This window comes from Castor canadensis, chromosome 1 (genome assembly GCF_047511655.1).
Source record: "Castor canadensis chromosome 1, mCasCan1.hap1v2, whole genome shotgun sequence".
Classification (NCBI taxonomy): Eukaryota; Metazoa; Chordata; class Mammalia; order Rodentia; family Castoridae; genus Castor; species Castor canadensis.
The window spans coordinates 134,597,712-134,625,392 of record NC_133386.1 but is presented as its reverse complement, the minus strand read 5'-3'; the positions used below and the strand labels follow the sequence as shown (position 1 = coordinate 134,625,392).

Sequence of the window (27,681 nt, the reverse complement as noted above, 5' to 3'; positions counted from 1 at the left end):
TTAGGAGTACTTTGTGAACAAAACAGTAAAAGACTTTGCCTTCCTTGAGAGGAAGTGACTGTTTATAGTATAATAATAGAGGAAATTCTCTAGTACAGAAAATTATGTCAGGATATAAAGACCAGTAGACCAGGTAGCAGAGTTGTATACTATGTGTCGGTGAGGAATAGTCTATATGATACAAGTGTGAAATATTTTTGTGATTTTTTTTTTAGTATTACAATAATCTTTCCAGTTTCCATGTATGCATTGCTGTATGTGACTGTGGGTTCGTGCAAATACAATCATTCTGTTTTATGCTTCCTCACCTCTGTGGGTTGTGTTAAAATCAAACTTCATTGTGGAATCATGAGGCTCATTGCAGCACAATATTTGAATAAATCAGTCTATCAGTGAACTCAAATTCTCATATTCTACACTGAAGTCTTAGGCTCCTCTTTTCTCACGAGTGCCTTTACTTTCACTTTTGAGCCCAAGATACTGTACTAACTCAACATATTTTGCTATTCAGCAGCCCAAAGCTTCAGCACAGCATCTAATTTTATTTAACTCAATAAATATGTGAATATGAATAAGTACAACAATTAAGATATACTTCTTGGCTTCTGCCACAGAAGCTTCCAGTGTTTTCACTTTTTTACTTGGTTGGTTTACTTCCTGTTTTGATCATGATTCCTTAATGCCACTTTTTGTCAAGTGGATAGTCGCTCTACCTTAGGTCTCTAAAAGCATACTTCTTGCTTAAAAGTCAAAATCTACTTGTTGCCTCATTCCTGCAAAAAATGCCTGTTCTATGGTATAATAGTTGTATATTTATTCCTTCTCATGGCTGACATTACATATATTCATTCAATATGACAGTTTACTACTTTTTGATAAGCATCCATTTTTTGATGGCATAGAATTGACAATCCAACCTGGAGGAAGCAAGTACAGACACTGCCATGATTTTAACTGCATTGTGCTTCTAATGAAGGTGGCTTGTAGTATGCACTGATGCATGAACTTCTCATGTACTTCATGTATACACCTGCCTAAAACTAATTTTTTTCATTATTTTCATTATTCACCATTCATGCCATTTTATTTACATCATTGAGGGACTGATTGTTTATTTATAACAGGAAGATGCTATGAAATTATCCTTATAGGCAATCAAAATGAGTAAAAATTATTCCTTGGAAATAACAAAAACATGTAGATGTCATGTGATAATGAATGTGAGGATAACTGTAAATAAATGGTGTGTGTACTTGGTTTTTATGGTGAAATTGCAGAGCAAAGTTTCAGTGTTTGTTTACATGCAATACTATTTTACTTTCTAAAAATACATTTGGGATAAAAACAGCAAGATATTAATATTACAAACCTGTTTTCCATTGAGTTTGTATGCTATCATGCTTGTTTTTGTATATGTTTATCTTTAGATCTACCTTCCATTTATGAGAGAAAATGTGTCTTTTGTGTTTCTGATCCTGGCTTGCTTCATTTAGCATGATGTCCTCCAGTTGCACTCATTTCCCTTCAAACCACATGTCATTATTCCTTATGGCTGAGTAATACCTCATTGTTATATTTACTGTATGGAACTCGGGGAAAGAGGGAAAGAAAAATGGGATGATATAGCATCAGTATTATCATAAAATACAAGACATGAAAGTAGAGGATATAAGGATGTGTATCGAAAGCTGTTGAAAAATGGGGGCTGGGAGGTAAAGGGGTAAGGGATAGTAATGGAGGGGTTGAAGTAATGTATACTCATAGTGGTTATACATTAAGACATCCCTTTGAACATCAACTTAAATATTAATAATAAAAAACAGGATGGTAAATAAGTACAGTAGGGAGGTTACTAGTGGGATGGGGGGAGGGTGAATGAAGGAGATTGGGGTGATTGTATATGGTAGATGGACTTAATATACTTATATGAAACATAATTAAGAAACCTCTTACAACTGCTTGAAGTGGAGCAGAGAGCAGGTAGAGGAGGGGAGAGGATGGGGGAAAAGTAACTAATGTACAATATAAGTCTAATCAGAATTGGCACTATGAATCCCCCTGTATAATGAATACATCTTAACAAAAAATTCTGAATTCTCCTACAAAAAAGGAATGTCTTGTTATGGTTTGGAATATGAAAATTGGGGGAAAATGTTAGTAAAGAATCAGAAACAGATCTTCCAAAAATATCAAGAATTTTAGCTTTTCTGTAATGTTTTCTTTTCTGTAAAAGAGAGCTGTGAAAAAGCAGTAAGTTTGCCCACTGTTGGGCATAGGAAGTTACAGTGGTACCTAGGCTAAGTTTGATGATGCAAAGTGCTGTTTATGTCTCTCCCTCACTGCCTGTGAGGCCACATTCATGTTTCTTAGCCTCTGGAATAGAGATAATGATAGTACTTATTTTATATAGCTCTTGTGTTCATTTGTGGGCTAGTGAATGTATCTAACACAAAGCCTGGCACATATTTCACTTAAACTATTATATTTAAGCAGCTATTAAAAATAAACAATATTCATTGATATAATTAAAACTTATACCTTTTCTATACTGGAGTTAGACTTTTTACATTACCTGCATAGTGCCTTTACCAACATTTCAAAAATAATGTTTGTCCTAGGATTCCTCTCTCAAGCTCTAGATACGTCCTCTGAGAAGGTGCCCATCGCACCAGCCATACTGGAGATCAATGTAAATGCTAAGGTAAGGTCCACAAGGGCTGAGCATGACTATGATGATCACTGAGCTCCTTGATACAGAGCTGTTAATATATTTTCCAGAGCTGGATGGAGGCCTATTCTCTTCTTTAAATACATAAATTTAATAATGGTCATTTATAAACCTTGTCCATTCATATCATAGACTTGCAAACAAGATGACTGCCCTGGGTGTGTATTCTTGTTTGTTTCTATGTTTCTGTAATGTATATACAGATGTATATGCTTCAGCATGTAAAAAATTAATTCTTAACCACAACTGAGTATCAGCAAGTTTCATGTATTGAAATGGAAAAATAACACCTGTTAAAACAATCTCAAGAATGGGGGAGGAGGGGATAAAAGAGAATGATGGAGATGAGTTTAACTAAGACATATTGTCTGCATTTTTGCAAATGTCACAATGTACCATCTGTCCAAATCTAATATGATAATAAAATTTAAAGAACACCTCAATCTCAAAAACAATGATGGTATGATAAAAAGTAAGTTTGATAGACACATGCATAACGATTTTAAACTCTGGGCAATGAAAATGATCATAAATGCAATAAAAGAAATAATCTACAACCTTGATAAATTAGGTACTATTGTTCATTTATGAAATTAATAATTAATAAGCCTACAATAAATGGAAAGAATGAACAAAGTATATATACAGGAAAATTACAAATATGTGATCGCATGTTCACACCCTTTAATAATAATCTGAAAATTATAAATGTGAATTTATTTTTCAAAACCTTCCTACAATGTTATAAAGTAAAACTGACAGTACTTTAAAAGAATAGGGCTACAAAGTAATGGTAAAGAGATAAGGTCAAGGAAATATTCCCAGTTTTCATGAAACAGTGTAAAAGTATTAGCCATATCACAAGCAATTTATGAACATTAAATAAGCTTATATAGCTTGAAATATGGATGAAGGACTCATATCTAAATGAATTGACATGGAATAATTAAAAAATATGTCTGACTGAAAAATATTTGTGGAATAAGACAGCAAGCATTTAAATATAATTTTAAACATTTGAAAACTATACTGTATATTGTTAATAAAGACATAAATATATTTAACAATGATAACATCCAACTAAATAACAAGTGGTAGTTAGGGCTTAATTCTTAAAGAAGATAATGTGTTACGATCAGACTTAAAGAGAAAAGAGTGTATTTAGTTTCAATATTATTTTATACATAAGTAATCAAAAAATAAGCTGACTTAATAAAGGCAATATTAATCCAATGAAATTTTTATTATGTAAAAAAGTGTTACTTAATACAAGAATACAAGTAGTCTCCCTCCTTAAACGCTAGTATAGAATTCCATCTACTGTGCCATGCCAACAATTAAAGATTAGCTATTAATTTCCAAAGTCAGAAATTAACAAGGTAATATATTCTACATTTAAAACAAGAGATAAAATTGCAAATGATTATCCACCTAAAATATTTTAAATATTATAAGGCACAAATAGGTTTCTTTTAAAATATACTCCCTGATTGGCAAATATTAAGCATGGTAGTATTACTGAATTAAAGGAACTAGAATAGGAAAAATCATAATGAGTATTTATTATTTCCCTATGCCTTGATCATATCCTAGTTGCTACCTGTATTGCATGTTTTCCAAGATATGTCATCAGACAGTCCAAATTCTAATTTCAGCTTGCTCATTACTTCTGCCTAGATTTGCTTAAATAATTAATACCTTTATTCAAACTAAAAATACATTATAGTATGGCTATAGTAAGACTTTACTTCTGTCTCAATAAATAGCATTAATGTAAGTGGATAAAATGCTCCAATTAAAATAGATATGCTAACTGAATGGATAGAAATGGCAACTATATGTTACAAAAACATCACTTATATCTAAGGAAATGCGTAGGTTGACTTTGAAAGATGGAAATAAGAATATCACATGCAAGTGGAATCCATAAGAAACAAGGGAATGCTGTACCTACATCAGATATTGTAGACTTCAAATGAAAAGCAATCAAAACAGACAAGGAAGTTCAGTATAGTAAAATAAAGGGGTAATTCAGCAAGAGGAAAGAGCAACACTGTATATATGTGCACCCACACTTGAAGCAACCAAGTGTTAAATATTAATAGGTCGAAAGGGAGAAGTGGAAGCTAATATAATAATAATATGGGAATTGAACACAGTCACTTTTAGTAAGGGGCAGATCATCCGGACTGAAAAATATAAAAGAATCATCAGTCAAATTTCACCTATACTGAGTGAATGGAGCAAATCTAGAGAACATTCCGTCCAACAATTGCAGAATACATGCACTCTCATCCGCATATTTGAAACTTTAAAAAGGAAAGAGAATTGGAATTGACACCACAAAAATGCAAAGGGTTTTAGAGATAATTATGAAAAACTGTACATCAGCATGTATGATAACTTAGAATAGATGGAAAAAAATCCCTGGATGAATAAACATTATCAAAATTGAATCATAAAGAATCAGAAAACCAGAACAGATCAATAGCAAGCAGAAATTTGAATCACCAGATGTATCCTTTCAGAGTTCTATTAAACATTTAAAGAAAAAATAATACTATTTTTAAATAATGCGAGAAATGGATGGGAGAATTTTTTTCAAACACATTCTATCAAAACCAAATAAGAGCATAATTAAAAGAAAAGTGCTGAAGTACTGGCCAACAAACAGCATCAACATTGATGACAAAATCCTTAACAAAATACTTGAAACCCAAGCATAATAGCATGTTAAAAAGATTATTCACTATCAAAACAAAAGCAGGGCACATTTCATCTAGGATGGTTCAATATAAGCAAATCAACAAATTTAATATGTCATATCAACAAAATGAAGCAGAAAAATATTTTCAACAGATCCATAAAATTCTTTTCATAAAACTGTATACTTTCCTGGTAATAACAGTGGTAAATTGTGTATAGAAATGGGTCCTTGTACATGAGAAATGCAATTTCTTATATGCCAACAACTAACATTATATTGAAAGAGAAAGCACTGAAAGTTTCCTCTTTAAGGTATAGAACATGACAAGGACACCCAATTTCTCTTATATGTTGAGCATGTTTCTGGAAATCCTAGGCAGACCAATCAGTCCAGACAAAGAAATAAAACGCAACCAAATCGGAAGAGATGAAATCCAATTTTAACTTTTGTGTGCATTTGTATGCATATATATATAGAATATATGTGTATATACACACAATTGTATATGTATATTTTACTTGTATGTTATTAAATGGAATATTTCCTTTAGCACAAATTATAAGAATGATGATTTTATTTTTATTTTATCACAAAAATAGTAAAAGAACAAGTCACAGATTTGAAAAGATGTCACAACTATATATTCATGTAAATAAATGGTCTCCTATATAATATATATTTTGAAAACATATAATTTAAGAAAAAGGTTTCACTTAGTATTAACGAGAATTTTATAAGACTTTGTAAGTATACTTTTTTTTTAAAAATGGATTATTTTCAAACACAAAATCTTCCAAGCATATCAAATGTCAGACTTCACTAAACCAAAAATTGTCACAAGCTAATTAAAGATAATTATTTCATTGTATATAATGTACAAAATTTATTATCAGGAATGCATACAAATTATCTGTGAAAATATAAAATAAGTACTTCTACAAAAATGGAAACAGCCAAAATGCCCCACTACCAATGAATGGATTAAGAAAATGTGATATTTATACACAATGGACTTCTACTCAGCCACAAAGAATGAAATTTTTTCATTTGCAAGTAAATGGATGGAACTGGAGAACATTCATATTAAGCGAAGTTAGCCAGGCTCAGAAGGCCAAATATCACATGCTCTTCCTCATATGCAGATTACAGACCCAAAACAAATAAAGTAATATTACTGGACATGGGTCATACACTAAGGGGTAAAAGGATGTGGTAGGAATAGGGAAAGGGAAGGAAACCTAAAACTTGAATGTGGTTGATGTGCTCTCTGTAGAAGAGCAAATAAAGTATTCTTAAACTGGCAGAGGCCATTATGGGAAGAGGACCAGGAAGTAGTGAATAGGTTTGGCAGAGATGAACCAATGTTGGTTGTAACACACATGTGCATGGCAGCAATGCCAGGAATCTCTCTGTATAGCTATATTAATCTCAAACTAGTGACAATTGTGTTTCTTATTCTCTCTCATGTTTTCTTAGACAAATTCAGAGAACAAGAGTCCAAAACAGGTTCTTCCCAGAAATTGGGTCGAGGGGGACCCAAACAATGTATACACATGGAGTAAATGTAAAAACAATACAATTTTTAAAAGGCTTGAAAATTATAAGCATATAAATCTTATCTAAGATCACTTAAAAAAAATCTGTTTAGATAAACTTCGTGTGCCATAAATTTGACTGTTTAAATTATTGCACTCACAATGTTGGGAAACCACCACTTATATGTAGATCTGTCTCTCCATCTCTACAAAGTATGTACTAAGTAGCTCTTCCCACTCCTCACTCTCTTCAACTAATCTGATTTCCATTTCTATATATGACTCGATTCTGCTTATTTCAAAAAGATTCATAATAAAGGCTATCTCCGTTTCCTGGCTGCTTTGAATAAGAGTAATGTTTTCAACATTCATGCCTGTTATAGTAAGTATTGGGATTACATTTGGTTGGATTTTTAAAATTATTTCATGAGTTTAACATGAAATTTGTACTATTAATAATTTAAATGCCCCATAAAATACTGTTATAAGGACAATGTTTTATAGCAGAACTCTCATACTTATTTATTATGTAGCATAGAGATGTCATGAATTTTTATTAGCAGTTCCTCATTTCACCTGCTTCCCAGCCCTTTCATTCTACTTCCTGACTATGTAAGTTTGAGCATTTTTTATACTTCAGGTTACTGGGATCCTGAACTTTTTCATATTTCTGTGACTGCTTTATGTTATGTCACACCATGATCTCCAGGTTAATTCAAATTATTTCATGTTGTAGGATACCATTTTAAGGCTAATTAGTACCAGTTATGCCATTATTCCAATTTTATTTATCCATTCAATTTTGAATGAATAGTAACGTCACCACCACTTCTTGGTTATTTCAAATTTGTTTGCAAGAACATGACCATGCTAGTATTTCTGAGATCTTATTATCAGCTCTTTGTACAAAACTGGATATTCGATTGCTGACTCAGATAGTCACTTAAATAAATAGTTGCAATTCAATACAAATTTCTCCTGACAATTAGTGGACAATCTCTAGGTGATTCATTAAGAATTTAAAGTTTCTTTTTTAAATAACAACACATTGTTTGACAACTCCTCAGGGAGAGTTTCTAAAAAAAAAAATCTATAAATTGTCTTCAAACACCCCATGTTAAAAAAAAATAGGAGAATAAAGACAGTGGTTTCATTACAAGAAACAAAAGAATGTCTCACAGTTACCTATGCTACCACTATCTAATAAAATGGTCTCATTGCTCTGACTCAGTGATCTAATGCATGTGACCATTTCTGATCCAGTGTGATTTATACCATGTCATGGAGCCTGAGAAGCAAAAGGACTCTTCTTTTTTCTTCATATTGATTTTGAATATTATCAAATAATTTGAGAAAGTAAGCAGTTAGAAACACACATTGTGTTTATGTGCTTAGAAATTGTTAATTTTCAAGAGAGGTATGGTAGAGCCTGTTTTATCCTAGCACTAAGGAGAATGTCAACCATAAGTCCAGCCTGGGCTATGAGATGCATTATCCCTTCTAAAGGTGTTAAAATATTTCTGTATATATACACACCTGAATTCATATAATTCATTCTGTATAATGGAATGAATTACAGGAAGACATGAAGGAGAAAGGAAGATAGATATCATTATAATGACAGAATTTGAAACTGTACAGATTCAGCCTTTCATTTTGACATCTTTATAAGTACTTGCTTAGTGACTATAGGCTTTGTTTGTAATATTTTCAAAACTAATTTTATTTTAATGGTCATTTAAGGTACACATACAAATGTAATTTATTCCTGACCTCTTGATCAAGTAAAGGGACTGTCAGCTTCACAATATGGTGTGAAAAATATCATTTGAATATTAACAGGCCTTTAAATTCCAAATTATATAGTAATGATAAAATGTTCTTCATTTTGCAGTGAGATCTAAGTAGTTATTCTTAGTATACAGTTTTTGAAAAATGAAACTCTAGTAATCTTTAAGCATATTAAATTATGAAAATGTAAGTGTTTCATGCCATTGAACTCCAGAGGTTGTTGGCTGAGAGGTTTTTCTTTCCATATTGTATAGAAACGTTTATAATTCTAAATTCTATTTTCATTTCTTAATATGACTACATATTAAACCAAACAAAACCAATAACAAGCAATACATACACAATTTGTTATTGGAATTACTGAAAATATTTCAAAATTTTACAGTCTGACACCTTTTCTCATGTTTCTAACTTAGGAAGTATATACAAGGGCCAGAGTAGGATACCAAGTAATCACAACAAGATAAGCAACATTTAATATAGTTGAAATACAAATTATATGTAACAATCTTTATAGTTAATGTTGTAACTTGAATGACTTGTTTCCTTTTTGCTTACATATGGACTGTTGTCATCATAATTTCATTATAAAATGTTTAATTTCCATTTCTTTTTTATGACATAGGAAACATTGTCACTTATAACTTTTAGTAATAATTGTCCCTGAGTTGTTAGAAGTATTCAGTTACATTTTATTTGTTTATATGCATGTATGCCCTCATTATGTGTTATATTTTATTTAAACAAAGTGCTGGTGGACATAATGCACATGAGGACTTCAAATCTTGTTTATGAGCCCATGTATATATTGTCTTTACTATATTTTATCTTGTCTCTGTGGTGTTGTGTATGGCACTAAAAGTTTTAAATGGTATTAAACTTTATAGCATTTATTTTAAAATATAATGAAATGCATTGAAATCTGCTTAATAATAGGGGGTAGGAAAGATAAAGAAAAAGTAACAGAGGGGTTTAAACTGATTAAAATACAACAGCATTGAAGAATTAACTTCATCCTAATCAAGGCCTTTTATGAAAAGCCCATATTATCTGCAGGTAATACAGACACACTGAATCATGGAATCAACCTTCAAGTTTCTCAACAAGCTTGAAAGGTATTTTGGTTTTATATATAAGAATAAATAGTTTTAGTTAATTTTACATAAAATAATCACTGTAAGCACTAAAGTAAGGTATAAAATAGATAATATCAACTTACATACATATTTATACTGTTTGTTTCTTCAGGTAAGGATAATCTTGAAAGTGACCTCTTACAGTCTTCAATTCATACATTTCTACCCTTACGTCCAAAGTTGCCGTTCTGACACCTGTAAGAATAAGGATTTTCAGGACTATATTTTGAAGTAAGGAGTTGCTTATAATTTTGGAACATGCAGTTGGGAAATTTTAATATGTAAATTGTGTGTGTATTATGTTATAATAGCAAATATGCTTAATTAAAGTCACTATGTGATTTTCATTATATAAATGACAAAGAGAAAACTAAAGCAGAATAGACAACTTGTGAATTATGACAAACAAAATATCTCTAGTTCACGGTTATTATTGTTTATTCTGAATTCAAATGTTCAGCGAATGTTCAGCTGATTACTTATACCATACTTGCATAATTTATCTGCTATGGGGTAAACTTTGAAATGTACAGGCTTTGCTATTGTGTCTATCCATAAAAGGTTTTCTAATAAAATTGGATGGAAATATACAATGTCACAGAGGTGAAGGAATCCATTCTGATGGGCACCACAAATAGTCCTGAGTTGCAGGCTCTGTAATTTGGGCTGTTCCTCATCATCTATGTGATCTCAGTGGTGGGAAATTTGGGCATGATCATCCTCACCATGGTGGACTCCAGGCTGCAGACCCCAATGTACTTTTTTCTCAGACACCGGGCTATTACAGATCTTGGTTATTCTACTGTTGTGGGATCCAAAATTTTGGTAAATTTTGTTACTGATCAAAATGCAATCTCATATAATTTTTGTGCCACACAGCTGGCTGTCTTTCTAGTGTTCATTGCTTATGAACTTTTTATTCTTTCTGGAATGTCCTATGACAGATATGTGGCCATTTGTAACCCACTACTCTATAGTGTCCTCATGTCACAAAGGGTATGTCAAGTGCTGGTGGCAGTCCCTTATCTCTACATTTGTGTCTCTTCTAATAACCATAAAGATTTTCACTTTATCCTTCTGTGACTATAATGTCATAAATCATTTCTACTGTGACAGTATCCACTTATTAGCTTTGATCTGCTCTAATACTCACAAAGTTGAAGCAATCATTCTGATTTTGGCAGTTTTTAATTTGCTTTAATCTCTTCTTGTTGACCTTGTATCCTACCTGCTCATATTTACAGCAGAAGGCAGACACAAGGCTTTCTCCACCTGTGGATCCCACCTGACAGTGGTCATAGTCTTCTATGGAAACTGTGATATTCATGTATGTGCAACCCAAGTCCAGTCACTCCTTTGACACTGACAAAGTGGCTTACATATTTTGCACTATGATCTTCCCCATGTGGAATCCACTGATCTATAGCCTAAGTACCAAGGATGTAAAGTATGCCATAAAAAGAACACGGAAAAAGCTACACAACTTTTTTTCTTAAACTTTACATAAAATATGAGTTCTATAAATCAGAGTTAACTGTGCATCGATGTGTTGTCATTTAGAATGTATTTTTAAGACTGGCTTTCCAGTAGTAGCTGTACTTAAAAATGCTATCAATGCTTCAGTGAACAAAACCACATAAGAAGCTTTGAGAGACAGAAATTCATTGTGGTAAAATAATTAAAGACTTTCTCTAGTATGTAGAAAGGGTTTAGTGTATATAAGCCATAGGACTGGGGGTAGAGGGTATATATAAATAAAAAAAGAATAAAAATTATAGAAAAAGACTTAAGTGTTCTTTTGATATTACAGTGTGATGTCCAGTAACCATGTATGTGTTCATGCAGATTTTCCTCTTTTGCATAAGCACAATCATTCTGTTTCAGGCTTCATATACTTCAATGGGTTTTCTTGAAATCAAACTTGATGGGGCTATTATGATAATAAGTGAACTATAATGATTTGAGAGAATCAGACTTAGGAATGTGCTCATATGCCCAATCCCTCATGGGGTTCCTGGGGTTCTTTCTATTTTTCTCACCTTTACCTTTACTTTCATATATAAGCTTAAGGAATTCTATTAATTTACTTGTGTATTCAAGAATCCATAGCTTCAGTATAGAATTTGATTTTTATCTACTTAAGTGCATTTGTATACAGGTGAATATACCAATTGCAATAAATTTCTTGACATTTCATGGAAAATTTTCCAAGGATTTGCTGTTTTCCCCCTTTCTGGCTTGATTTATGTTCCCTACTGTATGAGTGATGGATGCTGACAGTTCCTTACTTCTATAAATATAAAGAATAATCCTGTTTAAAATTCATAGTTTTATGCTTAAAAAAATACAAGAAAATAGAATGAGGAAATTTGGGAGGGAGAAGTGGGTGACAGAAGGGGATAGCAGGGAAAGAGGGGATAATAGTTAGGGGTGGATATGTTCAAAGTACATTATATACGTGTATGAAAATGTCATAATTAAGGGCATTATTTTGTACAATTTTATATACCAAAAAATAAAATGTTGAAAAAAGTCATAGTGTATTTGTCAAATTTTTTCTTGAGTAAAATGACTATTCTGATGAATTAAACTTACTGATCTTCTTTCTTCAGGCTGACTTTCTTCATATTTGGTCAATAGGACAATGTACTCATTTTGGTTAGAATCCATTATTTGCATTAATTCAATAATCCAATTTGAAAGGAACAAACAAATACTGCCATGGTTTTAACTATGCAACATTTCTAGTGAGTTGCTATGACTATGTTTAGGCTTGTCATGTGTTCGAGGTATATTCCATCTGTAATCCTCTGCAATGTTCTTCATGATATTTTTCATTATTTATCATTCATAACATGTTATATATGTCATGGAAAAACTTATGGGATTTCCTCTTACAACATTATAAAATAAAATTAGCTATGCAGCCAATCAAATGTTAATAAAATATTTCTTGGAATAATTAAAGTATAGCTATATGTTATATGGAGATAAATATTGCTAAAACTTTTTTACATTTCATTTATATTCATTATGATAATGTTATATACCAAAGTTTCAGAAATATGTTCACATGTATAAGAAAATATTTTAGTTTCCTATAAAGCCTATATTGGACTGAAAAAACCAAAATGCTAATACTTGGTGAGTACAAGTTATGGAAATGTTTAAAGTCATATAGTTTGAAATTATTTTTTCTTTCCCTCAATCAATTTTAGTGGACAATTACAACTTTTTAACAGGGAAAGGTAAATTTTTCCCATGAAAAACCAAATTGTATATCTAATTTCTGAAATGAATGTTGGTAATACATTTTCTTTCTGTACTCATAAATGAATTCAGATCCTTGAACATTCTAGGCAACCACTCTACTATTTGGGACATCTTCCAGTCCTTTTGGTTTTTTAGTTTCTTTATCAGATAGAGTATCATTCTTTGCCATGGCCAGACTTGGACTGCAATCGTCCTGTCTCTGCCTCCTGTGTAACTGGGTTTACAAGCATGAACCTCCTCCACTCCTGGTTAGTCCCTCAAATGAGGAACTGAAACAGAACAAAATATGTTGAAGTTTAAAATATGGTATAACATCCATTTTAAAGATTAACCTTTATTTCCTCGCTACATGAATTTTTTTAGATGTATTATATTTTGATCTTGTATGTCAAGTTTTAAAACCAAGACTGGCATATGATTGAAATAATACCTAAGATAATTGGATTCAATATAAACTCATAGTTATACAGTAATGATTCTTAAAGGTCATTAAAATTTAGAATAAGAAAAAATGTTTAAAATAGGGGAAACTGAATATCTATAATAGTCAATCTGTTTATGCTCATAAACAGTGCTATATTTTTTTATTGACACAGGTATTAAGAGTCACATTAGGAAAAAAGCATGGATGAAGAGGCATTCAAAATGAAAATATGTATTAAAAATAACTGCTCACCTTCACTTTAAAATGAATTTTCATTGACTTGACTGGTGAATTCTACTAAATATGTACAGGGAAAAAGAATAAATAATTCTTAGAAAAATTTTCCAGAAAATTAAAGAGACATTTTATTTTCTAACTTTATAAGGAATACTACACAGATATCAAAGGCAGATAAAAACATCATATGTTTGAAAATTCTAAACAAAATTTCAGTTATAAATCTAGCAACGTATAAAACTGTGACACATCATGGTAAGATTTAGAAGGAAGTAATGTTTGATGTATATTTAAAACCATGTCACTCACCGTATCAAAAGTTATGATCCCTATGCAGACAAGTACACCAAGTTTGCATTTAGTGGGCATGTCACCCACTGTGCCTCACTTCGTTGATTCCTACTTCTGCATGCTATTTTACATACAGTGGTTTTCAGCTTATTGTTTTATAAATCCAATGTAGGTTGACAAACTTTGCAAAATTCTTCCTCTCTTCACAATTTCTTACTCTGATGCTCACATAAACCCACTATACTCTTCTAATTTGCTAGTGGATTCAGATATACACTATACAAATCACCCTGATCTCCTATAGTTTCATCCTATCTGCTATTTTGAATATTCACTTTGCTGAAAGGACATGAAAAGACTTTTCACATGTGACACTCTCCAAACTGGAGTGTCCATTTCTCATGGTAGTATTCTTTTCATGCATGTGAGACCAACTTCCAACTATGGTTTGGAGTATGACATGATAGTGTTGACATTTTGTACCATTGTGATTCTCATGCTTAATCTTATCATCTACAGTTCAAAGAGCAGCGATGTAAAAGAAAATGCAAAAATAGTTGGAAAATAGTTTATCCATTAAGTATTTTTTAACATTAACCAAAATTGGTTAAGCGTTCCAACTAAATTAAATTGCATTGGATAGTTGTAATTATAAATAATCTTAATTATATCTGATTTATGTGATCAAAAACCCTCTAATCCTAAGAATAACCACTGTTTTCATAAGCCCAGATCCTTTTACATAGAGTCATAAGTACCTGGCCTCAGTTTAAAAATTCTGCTCCATTCCTTGGTCAGTGAATGATCTAGTCATAGCCTATGGTTCAAACATCACAGATAATGCACGAACTTTGGGGTATCATCACTACACTGATTCATGAGAGTAAATTATTTCCTGTTTCATTATTTCTTCAATAGCACAAGCATGAAGCTCAACCATTAATTCTTCACAGAGTATAGAGACTAGTCATTAGCATTTATAAAAATTACATTTAAATTTAAAATAATAAAAAGCAAAATTCAATGAATAAAATAGAACTGACTAGCAGATTTGACTCCTTCCAGAACAGACCACCTCCGTCATACTGAGATGCCCTACTGGCCTGGCCCTACTCAGCTTTTGGATCTATTGTCTTTTGACCTTCACAATTTTGTGAGGCTCTCCCTTCCTCATTTCTCTGGACCTGGAAGGAAAAAACCGAAAAGGATCTTTGCTACCTCATGAAAAACCTTTAGCCAAACACACCTCATTTTCATTGCAAAGAAACATGTACTTCAAAGATATGTTAGTATGGTTTTGGTTTCCCTTGCTCCCCTCATCTTTATTTTAAAATGTCCTCCTTTATTATTTTTAAACATTTCATTGTAAACTCTTTTTCTCCCTCAAGGTTTACTTTTATTCACTAAATATAGAAGAACAATATTCATAGAGCACAGAGGCAAGGGATATTTTCCTAAAATATGATTAGATAATTTAAATAATATATCAACAATACAAATACACATAGCATCTCCTATCAAAACACATTACTGAAATACATTTGGATTTTTTGTTTGTTTTGGCAAGCTCCTTCCTATAACTTCACAGTGTTTCTTCCTTGAAATGTCAAACTAAGTTATGGCCATTGATATCCATTATTAGTGCACATCCAAACAATGATTATCAATACTGACCTTCTGTGTTTATGTATAAGCATGGAGGAATTTTTCTAGACACATCTGAGTATTTAAGGAATGATGAATTTTATGCTTTAATATTTTCCTGAAAAAGTGTAAAATGATGTGAAATAGTCTTAAATACTAAAAAATTAACTCAAATCTATATCATAGTGACTTTAAAAACTTGTAAGGAACAGGTATAATGAAAACATTTCTCCTTCATCATTGGAAATACAAAGGTAACAAACATTCTGGAAAATAATTTGTAACTTTCTAATAATTTTATATGTTCAGCAGAATCAGAGAATAAGGCCTAATTAAATGAATTAACATTGATAGGTCAAAAAATCAATAAATTAAAAAAAATTGTAAGACTTTGGTAATAGAACATATTTTTTAAAATACTTAAAATTGTGTTTTGATATACACATGTTATTCAGCAATAGCATCTTGTAGGTCAATTTCAAATGGTTGACAGTTCTTAACTCCAGTAAAGAAGAAAACCTGGGGATAAAGACCACAACCGATAGGAAGTGGAATTTTATACAGAAAAGCAGCTTAAATTTCACAAAATATGATTTTTTGTGGTAAAAATAAAAAGTAACATGAATATGGCAAGTCAGTTGAACTTTTAATATTATGAAAAATGAGTATGCCTTAATTTAAGAAATGCCAGTGAATAATATTCATATTCAAAAGAATGTTCAAGGTTAGTAGAATTCCCTATTATACATTTTCTTAAAGTTGTGCAATTTGTAAATATTTTGAACATAACAAATTGGAATGTCTATAAACCAAAATCAGAATTATCTTACTATATATAATACACAAATTATTTGTCAAAATGCATAAATATGATATGAGCAAAATAGACAATTCACTAGAAAAGATAGGTAACAAACATAAAATTATAACTACATACATCTGAAATTAAATTTTTGAGAAAAATTCACATGCCCCAAATTAAATATTTTAAAGGGAACAATTTATTGGCAATTGTTACATTTACAAGGTTATGCAACCATCAACAATATCTGGTTTTATCAATCAAAGCAGAGATTAAAACAGTAGAAATTTTGTCTCTTATCTTGGCCTCCAAATGTTCAGTTTTTAGTTGCTCTTGGATTTGTTTGTAACACTGAAAAGTAATTTAACACAAGATTTTCTCAAAAAAAAGGTGTTCTAAACATTTCCACCACCACAAATTACCCATTCAATAATCATTCCTGGTTTCTAAAACTGTTGCAAAGTGACTGCAGGAGAGAATGGCTCAGGGTAAAGATGCGGATACAAAATAGAGGCTGAAATGCCAGGCTTTTATTCTGCTTTCAGTTATTTCATGGGCCTAAATAAGGAGTCAGTCAGTGATTTTCAACAGAAGCACCTTTTGAGAACCTATTACATTAATATTTCCAAACATGCAATACAGTACTATTAACTACAGGCACAATGTCTTGCAGCAGACCTCTGGAACCCATTTATTTTGCATAGTTGAGAATCTATATATTTACCAGTAGCTTTGCATTTCCTCTGTGAGAATCAATTTACCATGGGTCTTTTCTGTCAAAATATTTAACCAGTAACCTACTCTGTTACAAAGGTTAGTCTCACTAAGTCACTTCCCATAAACTCACTTCATGGACTCTCCTTAATGTGATACAAGTTTCTATTCAGCCAAGATGGCCTGCTGCCAATGACTGGATTAAGATAATGTGGTATTTATACACAATGTAATTTTACTCAGCCATAAAAAAGAACGAAATTTTGTCATTGGCAGGTAAATGGATGAAACTGGAGAACATCATCTTAAGTGAAGTTAGACAGGCTCTAGCGGCCAAAAATCACATGTTCTCCCACATATGCAGATTACAAACCTAAAACAAATGCAGTAATATTGGACATGGGTCACACACTAAGGGGAGACCACACACAAGAAGGAAAGGGAAAGGGAAGGAAACCAAAAACTTGAAAATGATTGATGTTCTCACCATAGAAGAGCGAATACAGTAATCTTAAACTGGCAGAGGACACTATGGGAAGGAGACTAAGAAATAGTGAAGAGGTCTGGTAGAGATGAACCAATTTGGGTTGTAATACACCTGTGCATGGAGGCAACACCAGGAACTTCCCTATATAGCTATCTTTATCACAAACTAGCAAAAACACTATGTTTTCATTATCTTTTATGTTTTTTCTTCAATAAATCATAGAACAAGAGGGCAGAACAAGTTCTGCCTGGAGGCAGGGTTGAGGTAGTGTGGTCCAAATAATGTATACACACATAAGTAAATGTAAATTTTTTTTTTAAAAGTAGGTTATAAGGAAGGAATTAGATATTAAAAAAAAAAGAAAAAACAAGGGATTGCTATCCTCAGCGGAGCAAAAAATCCACTAGATGCCATGTTTCCAGAGCTGATAATCAAAAATAGCTGTTGCTTCTCTGAACTTGTAAACTTCTTTGTTCCCAAAACCCTCTCCTAACTGACCGCTTTCTAATTAGCCACTCATGGTAGACTGTGAACCCAAAACCTGTCTAATCCAGGGATAGGAGAGGGACAGTATGTCATCAGATAAAACCCCTGCAGTGTACATACCTCCCAGATTTCCTGACATGGCCCACATTGCAGAAATAAATTTTGCCTTGTCTATTGACTTCTGAGTAGTGTCATCTTTCTTGCAATATCTTAAAGATAGTTCCAACACTTCATCTCCAACTTTTGCAACCACCACTCCAATATCTGATTATATAAGTGTGACTCTTTTGTGCACCTCATGAAAATTGTCATGCAAAATTTGTCCATCCATGACTGGTTTAAGTTTTCCTCATGATTTTCAAGTTCATACATGTAATTTAATATTAGAGGATATAATTTTTTAAGTTTGACTAATATCCCAGTGTATTATTTATGCATTCATGAATGCATGGCTATTTTGCTTGTTTCCACATCTTGGTTATTTTGAGTTCTGCTGCAATGACCACAAGAAGACCAGTATGTCTCAGATATGCTAATGCCATTATTTTAAAATTAAACCCACAGTGGAGTGGCTGGTTACTCCAATAAATTAATAAATTCTAATTTAAATGTAAATTCTCCCTGAGAGTGTACACTTCCAAGCATTTCATTAAGTCTTCCAATGCTGTTTGGTTAATCAACAGATTGCTTGACAACTCCTCAGGGAGAATCTCTAAAGTTAAAAAACATAAATTGTCCTCAAACACACAATGGTAAGAAACTCACTGAAGAATCAAGAGAGGTTGGTAACAAAAACAGAAGTATTCCTGTAGTCCTACAGCCTGAACAGCTGTGGGAACGTTCTCCTTTATTCTTCACATAAAATAAATAATTATTGAATAATTTCTACTAAGGTGAGAGGTTTAAGGCTATTAAGTATCCTTGAAAGACTGTTATATTTATGCTTAGAAAATATTTGAATTCTCAAACTTACTGTTTTATATCTACTATAGGTGGTAAAACATGAAAGGACATGGATTCATTTTAAAGAAGAAATTGAAAGAAAAGTGATTGACTCTCTTGTTTATACTTCCTCCCAAATACTTACATAATTATAGGATCTAGGTCCTTTTATGACCCAATTATTTATTATCAAATAAGTGTAACACTGAAATTCACTCTTGATCTGCTGATAAGGAAAAGGAGGGTTTCACTTCATATTGAAATATGGAAAGATTTGTGTGTGTATGTGGGTGTGTGTGTGCAAGAGAGAGAGAAACAGAGAGACAGAGACAGAGAGATAGAGACAGGGACAGAGAAAGGGGGAATGAGAGGAGGAGAGAGAGAAGATTTTTAAGTACAAACTTAAATGGTGATGGCAATATATTCCTATTATAGTAAGATCTGATGAAATTTTTTAGAGTGCTATCTTTAAAAAACTCAGAGTAGGTCTGGCAGAGTGGCTCAAGTGTAAAAGTGTCTGCTTAGCAAGTGTGAGGCCTTGAGTTCAAATGCAAGTACCACAAAAAAAAAATCAGAGTATTCAGTAATGAAAGTAAATATGAAAAGACATTTTGTTTTCTATTGGTGAACTACACAACTGCTGAGAAGAACCTTTATCATTCATTGCCTTAAAATATTAATATACACATATACATTTTATTTTGTAATACTTCATGGTTGCAAAACAAAACCACAAGAAACAGGATTTAAAATTTTCTGATTGCTTTTAATGAGGATATTTATCTGAAGTTCTAAGCTAATATGCTTTGCTGTATTTAATATAAACAAGATGTTTGACTAGGACAGGGTAGGATATAAGCAACAACCATATAGACAACATTTTGTGTGAGTTAAATGTAACTAACATGTAATCAGCACCATATATAATATGGTAAAATCACATCGTTTCATATATTTGCTTGTAATTCAGTTACAGGTTTTGTCCTTACACTTTCCTTATCAAAATGTGTCATTTCTATTTTTTTTAATTTAAAAAGAACTGCTGATTATAACTTCACAGTAGTAAAATTATCATACCTTAAATTGCTATTTACCTGCTTCTCTGCTATACTTATTAATCTTAGGGTTATTATAAGCACTTAGATATATGTTGTTTAGGTATATGTGTGCTGGTTAATATGCTACACCATATTTAGAAAAAGTTCTTCTGGCACATTGCATAGGCTTCCAAAATATATGCAAGAATCCACAGCAGTAGGCCATTGATTATCTAAATTTATTTATGGAATTGGAGGTACAGTGAGGTAGAGATGGGGAAAGTTTGCATGCATTATTTCCTAATTCTTCATCTATTCATCATTTTAGCCCTGACAAAGAAGTTAAGATGCTGTGCAAAAGCATGTACATATGCATATATAAAGAAAAGCTCTTGCAGGTAGGCCATTGTTGCTATTTAAAAAATAAAATATGCTAGTTGTCTATGTCTCACACCTGTGTCTTAGCAACTCAAGAACAAAGATCAGGAGAATCATGGTTCAAAGTCAGCAAGGCAAACAGTTCACAAAACTCTACCTCAAAAAATGCCCGACCCATAAAAGGACTGGCGGAGTATCTCAAGTAGTAGAGTGCCTGCCTAGAAAGCCTGAGTTGGACCAAGCTGGGCTACCTAGTAAGTTCTAAGATAGTCAGAGCCTCAGAGATAGATAGACTCCGTCTCAATAAACTAGGGCATGTGAGTAGAGTGCTTCCGTAACACCCATGACCTAGATTGGATCCCCAGAACTGTCAATCAACACTAAATAAATAAAGAAAGAAAGAAACAAAGAAATAAAGAAATAAAACACACATACAAGCATGCTCTGACAATTTCCAGATACAATAGAAACACTGAATTAAAAAGTACAACATTTTTGTCTTTCTGTGGGAATAGAGTTAGAAAAATTAAGCCAGGTTATTAGTGAATTAATCTGCACTCACTTAATATACATATCTTGGGTTTCTTTCTTCATTTAAAGACAGTGTTAGTGTGACCTCTTATAGTTTTTTTTTAAATTTATACATGTATCCAATACTTGCCATGTATGTTAACAATTTTGGCAATACCATCTGAATTATAAGAAATTTGTAGGCATATACTTTATAGAATTTTGGATGTATTGTTGGTATTTGTCGTTAGAAAACCTTATGTATTTGAAAATGTATAATTTAATAGTATTAAATGCAATTATTACCAAAGTTAAATTGTAATGATGTGAGAACAACTAGAACATTTAAAGAACAGCACAAAAATTTATCTGACATGAAAATTTTAATAATATTTAAACATTTTCCAGTTTGGTTTTATGTACCTATATATATTCACATCTCAATGTATTGTCTATCTTTCTTCTTTCCTTCCTTCCTTCATCCCTCCCTCCCTCTCTTCCTTCATTTCTTTCCTTCCTTCCTTCTTTCTTTCTTCTTTCCTTCCTTTCTTCTTTCTTCCTCCCATCCTCCCTTCCCCCCTCCCTCCCTCTCTCTCTCCCCTCCTTCTTGCTTTCTTACTTTCATTTACCTGACAGAATTCTTAACTGTGGAACAGGTTATTGGTGTGGATATTGTTTGGAGTTAGACATTGGACATAGTAGAGTATTTACCAGTTTAACTGGCATGTTATTATTCTTCAAGTGATAATATTTGAAAGCTAATTAGTGCATTGATGTCTCGATCCAGAATAGGTTTTCTGATAAATCCAGATGGAGCAGCACAATCTCACAGTGGTGAGTGAATTCATTCTGATGGGCATCACAGACCGTCCTGAGCTTCAGGCTCCATTATTTGGGCTGTTCCTCATCATCTACATAAGCTCAACAGTGGGCAACTTGGGCATGATTTTCCTCAGTAAGGTGGATGACAGGCTGCAGACCCCAATGTACTTTTTTCTCAGACATCTGGTTATTCTACAGCTGTGGGGCCAAAAATGTTGGTAAATTTTTTTGTAGATCAAAACACAATCTCCTATCATTTTTGTGCTACCCAGCTAGCTTTCTTCCTTCTGCTAATTGGAAGTGAATTATTTATTCTTTCTGTGATGTCCTATGACCGCTATGTGGCCATCTGTAACCCACTGCTCTACACAGTCATCATGTCACAAAAAGTATGTTGGGTACTGATGACAATTTTCTATCTCTACTGCACATTTATGTCTCTTCTAGTCACCATAAAGATTTTTACTTTGTCCTTCTGTGGCTACAATGTCATCAATCATTTCTTCTGTAACTGTATCCCCTTGTTATCTTTGCTTTGCTCAGATACACATGAAATTGAACTGATAATTATGATATTTGCATCTTTTGATTTGATTTCTTCTCTTCTGTTCATCCTTGTTTCCTATCTGCTAATCCTCATAGCTATCCTCAGGATGAACTCTGCAAAAGGCAGACGTAAGGCTTTCTCTACCTGTGGATCCCACTTAACAGTGGTCATCATCTTTTATGGGACCTTGATATTTGTGTATGTGCAACCCAAATCTAGCCATTCCATTGATACTGATAAATTGTCATCCATATTTTATACCTTGATTATTCCAATGTTGAATCCTATGATTTATAGTCTGAGGAACAAAGATGTAAAATATGCAATACAAAGGACATGGAAAAAAGTAGGCAATGTCTTCTCTTAAAAGTTACATATATTATGAGTTCTTTGAATCAGTTTGGAATGTGAGCCTGATGTTTCCACCAGAATGTAAGCAAGTAACAATGGGCATAACATGTCTTAAACCAGTGGCATTCTTGATACTAATCAATATTACAAATGTTATAAATACATTTGTGTTCAAAAGAGTGAACTTTTTCTCTCCTTGAGGAAGGGAGTTAGTATGTAAATAGAATAATTGAAAAAAATCAATTGCAAAGTAGAACATGTTTAGGTTTTATGAATTGTGAGATCAGGTAACAGAGTCATATGCTGTAAAGCAGTGAAAAAGAATAGTATACATGAAAGAAAACTTAAAATATTCTTTTTGGCATTCTCTATTATTAAAAGAAACTTCCCAGGTGTCATGTTTGCTTTTGTATGTGTTTCTTTTTTTGTGTGTGTGGAAATACAGTCTTTCTGTTTTAGGCTTCATAGACTTGAATAGATTATATTAAAATGAACCTTGACTGAGGTGTCAGGAGGCTCATTGTAGACTGATGAATTGAAGGAATCTGTCACATGAATGTGCTCAAATGCTCCCATTGCCCTTGAGGATTTTAGGCTCTTTTTTTTCCTCATCAGTGCTTTTTCTTTCACACAGGAAATTAAATTACCTGAACATATTTGTCCTAACCACAACTTAAACTTCAAGTCAGCATGCATGTAACTTTCCTTAATTAATTTTTGTTCATACAATGCATACATTAATTAAGACAATGTTCTTACATTGTGACATAGAGGATTTGGTGGGTTTTTTTCCTTTGCCCTTACTGGCTTGATCTTGATTGCTTGCTATTTGTTTTGAGCTAATGGTCATTATTCTACTTATCACTCTAAATGCAAAAATAAATAATTCTCATTTTTAAGACATAATCTATTTGTTTTTTAACTATTGTGCAAGATGCCTATTCTTTTTCTCCTTTTTTGGACTGAGTTTCCTAATATGTACACATAGTATACTTTCATTTTGATAGAATCTGTTATTTGACTGCACTATTTTCATTTTCCAATTTGTAGGAAGCAAACAGAGGTCATTCTGCAATTTGAGCAATTCTGTGTTTCTAGTTAGTGTAGCACACATAGTATTGAGGTATAAACTTTCCATGTCTTGTGTAAATTTGTCCTCTATAACCCCCTCTAAAATTTTCCATGTATTTGCATTATTTTCAATATTTTAAATTCTGACATTTTATTATATAAGATAAAGATTAATGAGGTAATAAAATTATTTGCATAGCAAATAGTATATGAGTAAGAATAATTTATAGGAATATTAAAAGCATGTTTATAATTTCATTTGTAGATAAACATTACTAAGGACTTTATAGTTTATTTTTGATATGTAGTGACAATGTTACATTCCTAATTTTAAGCTATTCTTTATTCATATCTCTATATAAGGAACTAGTTCCATTTTCTATAAAGTATCTGTGGAACAGATGTAAAGTGAAATGTTAATATTGGTTTTATTGGGCACGTGATTATAAAAATGTTTAAATTAATGTAATTAAATTATTGTATTTGTTTCATGAATTAACTTCTTTGAATAATTGTAGCTTCATAGTAAAGGTAAATATTTTAAATTAATTTTACAACTATGACTAAATGAAACATTATATGCTACTTCTGAAGTTAATCTTGGTTAATCTGATAGTCTTTCTGATGATAAAAATTGCAATATCATTTCCTGGTTTTTCATATTTGATAGCATATTGAAGTTATTTCAAATGTTATTCTCATTTTCTTTATTCATAGACATACTGGTTTTTTTTGAAATTTTACATTTCTACTGTGGTATGTATATATTATGTAAAGCAAGAGTTGTCATATGATTTCAGTGTTTGTTAAAATATTCTGAATCAGTAGAATTTCATATTTTACAGGATAATGATTCAAAAACTTCAATAATATTTAGAATAATAACAATACATAAATTGTTGAACACTCAGAATATCTGTACAAACCTGGTTGTGCTGTATTTCAATTTTCACTTTCACATACACTAAGAAACACACCCCCCAAAACAAAACAAACTAAAAAACCTCATAGTGAAGTGGATCACAAAATGAAATTGGAATTAAAAATAACTCCTGACCTCACCTCAAAATCAGGTCTAGGTAACTTGATTGGTGAATTCCTTTTTTACAAAATAGGGAAATTGAAGTAACCATTCTCCAAAAACCTCTGCAAAATTTTAAAGAGAAAGTGTATTTTCCAACTTTTTAAGGAGCACACCCCTGAAATTAAAAGTATATAAGGTCAACATGCAGGTGAAAATACTAACAAAATATTGCCTGATAAATCATTCAACATGTACAAAGTTTATATACCATTGTAGCTTTAAACAAGAAAGTTATGTGTGATTTAACACAAAAAATTATAATTGCATTTACCATATTAAGAAACTGAAAAAAAACAACAGCAAATGGAATCTCAATAAAGGCAAATAAAAAGTTTAAGTATGTGTTAATAAAAATGACTTAGTATACTTATCAAAGTGGAACTTCCAAAGGAAGATAGGGTTCTCGCTATTTCCTTTTATACTTCATTTTGGTTTATATATTTTTCTGAAATTGTTTGACTAATAAGTTCTCTCAAAGTGCCTTATTCTTTAATTCCAACAGGAAAATCTCTTCATAAAGCAGAATTCAACCAAAGAATATTTTCCCTAAATTTAGATTGCTAATTTTAAGTACAATCCCAAAAGTTTATATACAGAATATGGCTGCCCAATGTGTCTTGCTACCATAATCTCTATTTTTTATTGGAAACATCACTTCAGTACTGTTCACATAGCTTTTCCGTGCAATGTCTAAACTTAATCATAGTCACTGGCATCATATCTGATATGACTATCAGTCATATCTTAGACTCACAAAGACTGTACATATTTGTGAATGCGTGTGTATGTGTGTATGTTTATGACTCATCATGGAAAAGATATTTTATACACCTGAAACTCACAAAGATTGATAAATAGTTTCCTAAAAGATTTTGACATCTACACAATAAAGACAATCATAAATATAATGAAAGAAACAAGCTACAGACCAAAGAAAATAGATAAAACAATGTATCTGTGCAATTAATAATAGGACTAAAATCCATAGAAAAAGAAACAATGTATATACAAAAAATACAAAATTAGAAATATCTTTGGCCTATGCATATACTTTAATGTTATCTGAAAGATGTAAGTGTGAATTTATAAAATAAATCTTACCAACTCAGAAAATTTTTCAAAAGTTTGAAAGTATAGTTATACTAAGTAATGGTGAAGTGATGTTTTATGATAAAACATTCAACATTTTTTCTTCTGGTTTGTGAAAAATACATTATTTCTATATAGAATCACCCTACTGTGCAATAACACAATAAAAAATCTTATTCCTGTGTTGGGCATGGTGGCTTACACCTGTGTTCTCAGCTACTTGAGAGGTACATATCAGGAAAATTGCAGTTCAATGCCAGCCCATGCAAAAATTTAGGGATACCCATCCCAACCAATAAACTGGGTATAGGTGGTGCATTCCTAATATTCCAGTTATGTGGAAGGCATAAATAGGTGCATCTTGATCCCAGGCCAGCCCCTGGCCAAATGAGAGATTTTATTCCAAAAATAACCAAAGCAAAAAAGGGTTGGGGCATTTTTCAAGAGGTAGAGTGCCTAGCAAGCAGGAGACTCTGAGCTAAAACCATAGTACCACCAAAAAATAAAGTTGTTATGCCTGTCTAGGTGTTAGTTAGTGCACATTGATCAACATTTCCCCAATGATATTTTCCTCTATTCTTCCAGTCCCTAATAACCACCATTTTACTCTCAACTTTAATATTTTTTAAATTAGTGTATATTAATTATGCAAAGAGGTTCCATTGTGTTATTTCCATACAGGAATATAATATACTTTGATCATATTCACTCTTCTATTACTTCTTCTTATCCTCTACCTCCCTTTTAGAAACACTTTAATAGGTTTCATTATTCTATTTTCAAATGCATCATTTTATTTATCACATACGTGGGAGAAAATATGGCACTTGATATTATACATCCTGATTTATTTCAAAGAACACAATGATCTTGACATCCACTTATATTGTCATAAACGACAAGATTCCATTCCATTTTAAGGCTAAATGTGTGTATCTAGCGTATTTTCTTTATGCATCCATCAGTGAATGGAGATTTTGGTTATTTCCTTTTCAAGTCTATTGTGAAAAGCATCGCAATGAACACAGCAACAGAAAAGTCTATTGAAATTATGGATTTAAATTAACTGGATATATTCTTAGTATAGAATAGTCAGATCAAATGATAGATGTCTTTCTAAATTTTAGGAAACCCAGGCTTTTTTTCATAATGGTTTTACTAGTTTACATGCTCACCATCAGTATGTAAGGGGTCTCTTTTCTCCACATCTTTGCCAACTCTTGTAATCCTCAGTCTTTCTGATAGTAGCTATTCCTACTGACTGAGATATGTTTCCATATTTTGACACTTCTGTTTGTCATTATTGTGTTGTTGTTTTCATTGTAGATATTTTCACTTGGTTGATAGAGTTTATTCCTAGATAATTATTTTCTTTTTCTAGTTAAGTTTGTTTTTAGGCAATTTTTGTGGTTTTCCTAAATTGGACTGCTTTCTTGATTTCAATTTCAGATGGCTTGCTATTGGTATATACCAAAGATCCTGAATTATATTTGTTGATTTTGTACTCTGCCAGTTTGTTGAATTTAATTATTAATTCTAATAGTAACTTCATGGAGTTGTTGGTATTTTTCTATGTAAAGATCATGTCATATCAA

General features: G+C 32.0%; 1 long non-coding RNA gene and 1 pseudogene across 2 annotated transcripts in view; one reads left to right on the top strand and one right to left on the bottom strand.

The window, feature by feature from the left end:
• LOC141425727 (uncharacterized) overlaps positions 1-27,681 on the bottom strand; it is a 457,749-nt gene that overhangs the window by 5,698 nt on the left and 424,370 nt on the right. For both annotated transcript variants that reach the window (XR_012450807.1, XR_012450806.1), the window contains exons 4-7: positions 24,976-25,112; positions 15,797-15,884; positions 13,847-13,891; positions 9,981-10,092 (exon numbers count right to left, since the gene is read on the bottom strand). This is a non-coding gene — a long non-coding RNA (uncharacterized lncRNA). The remainder of the gene's footprint in view (positions 1-9,980; positions 10,093-13,846; positions 13,892-15,796; positions 15,885-24,975; positions 25,113-27,681) is intronic.
• On the top strand, positions 21,933-22,858 carry LOC109677122 (olfactory receptor 8K3-like; annotated as a pseudogene).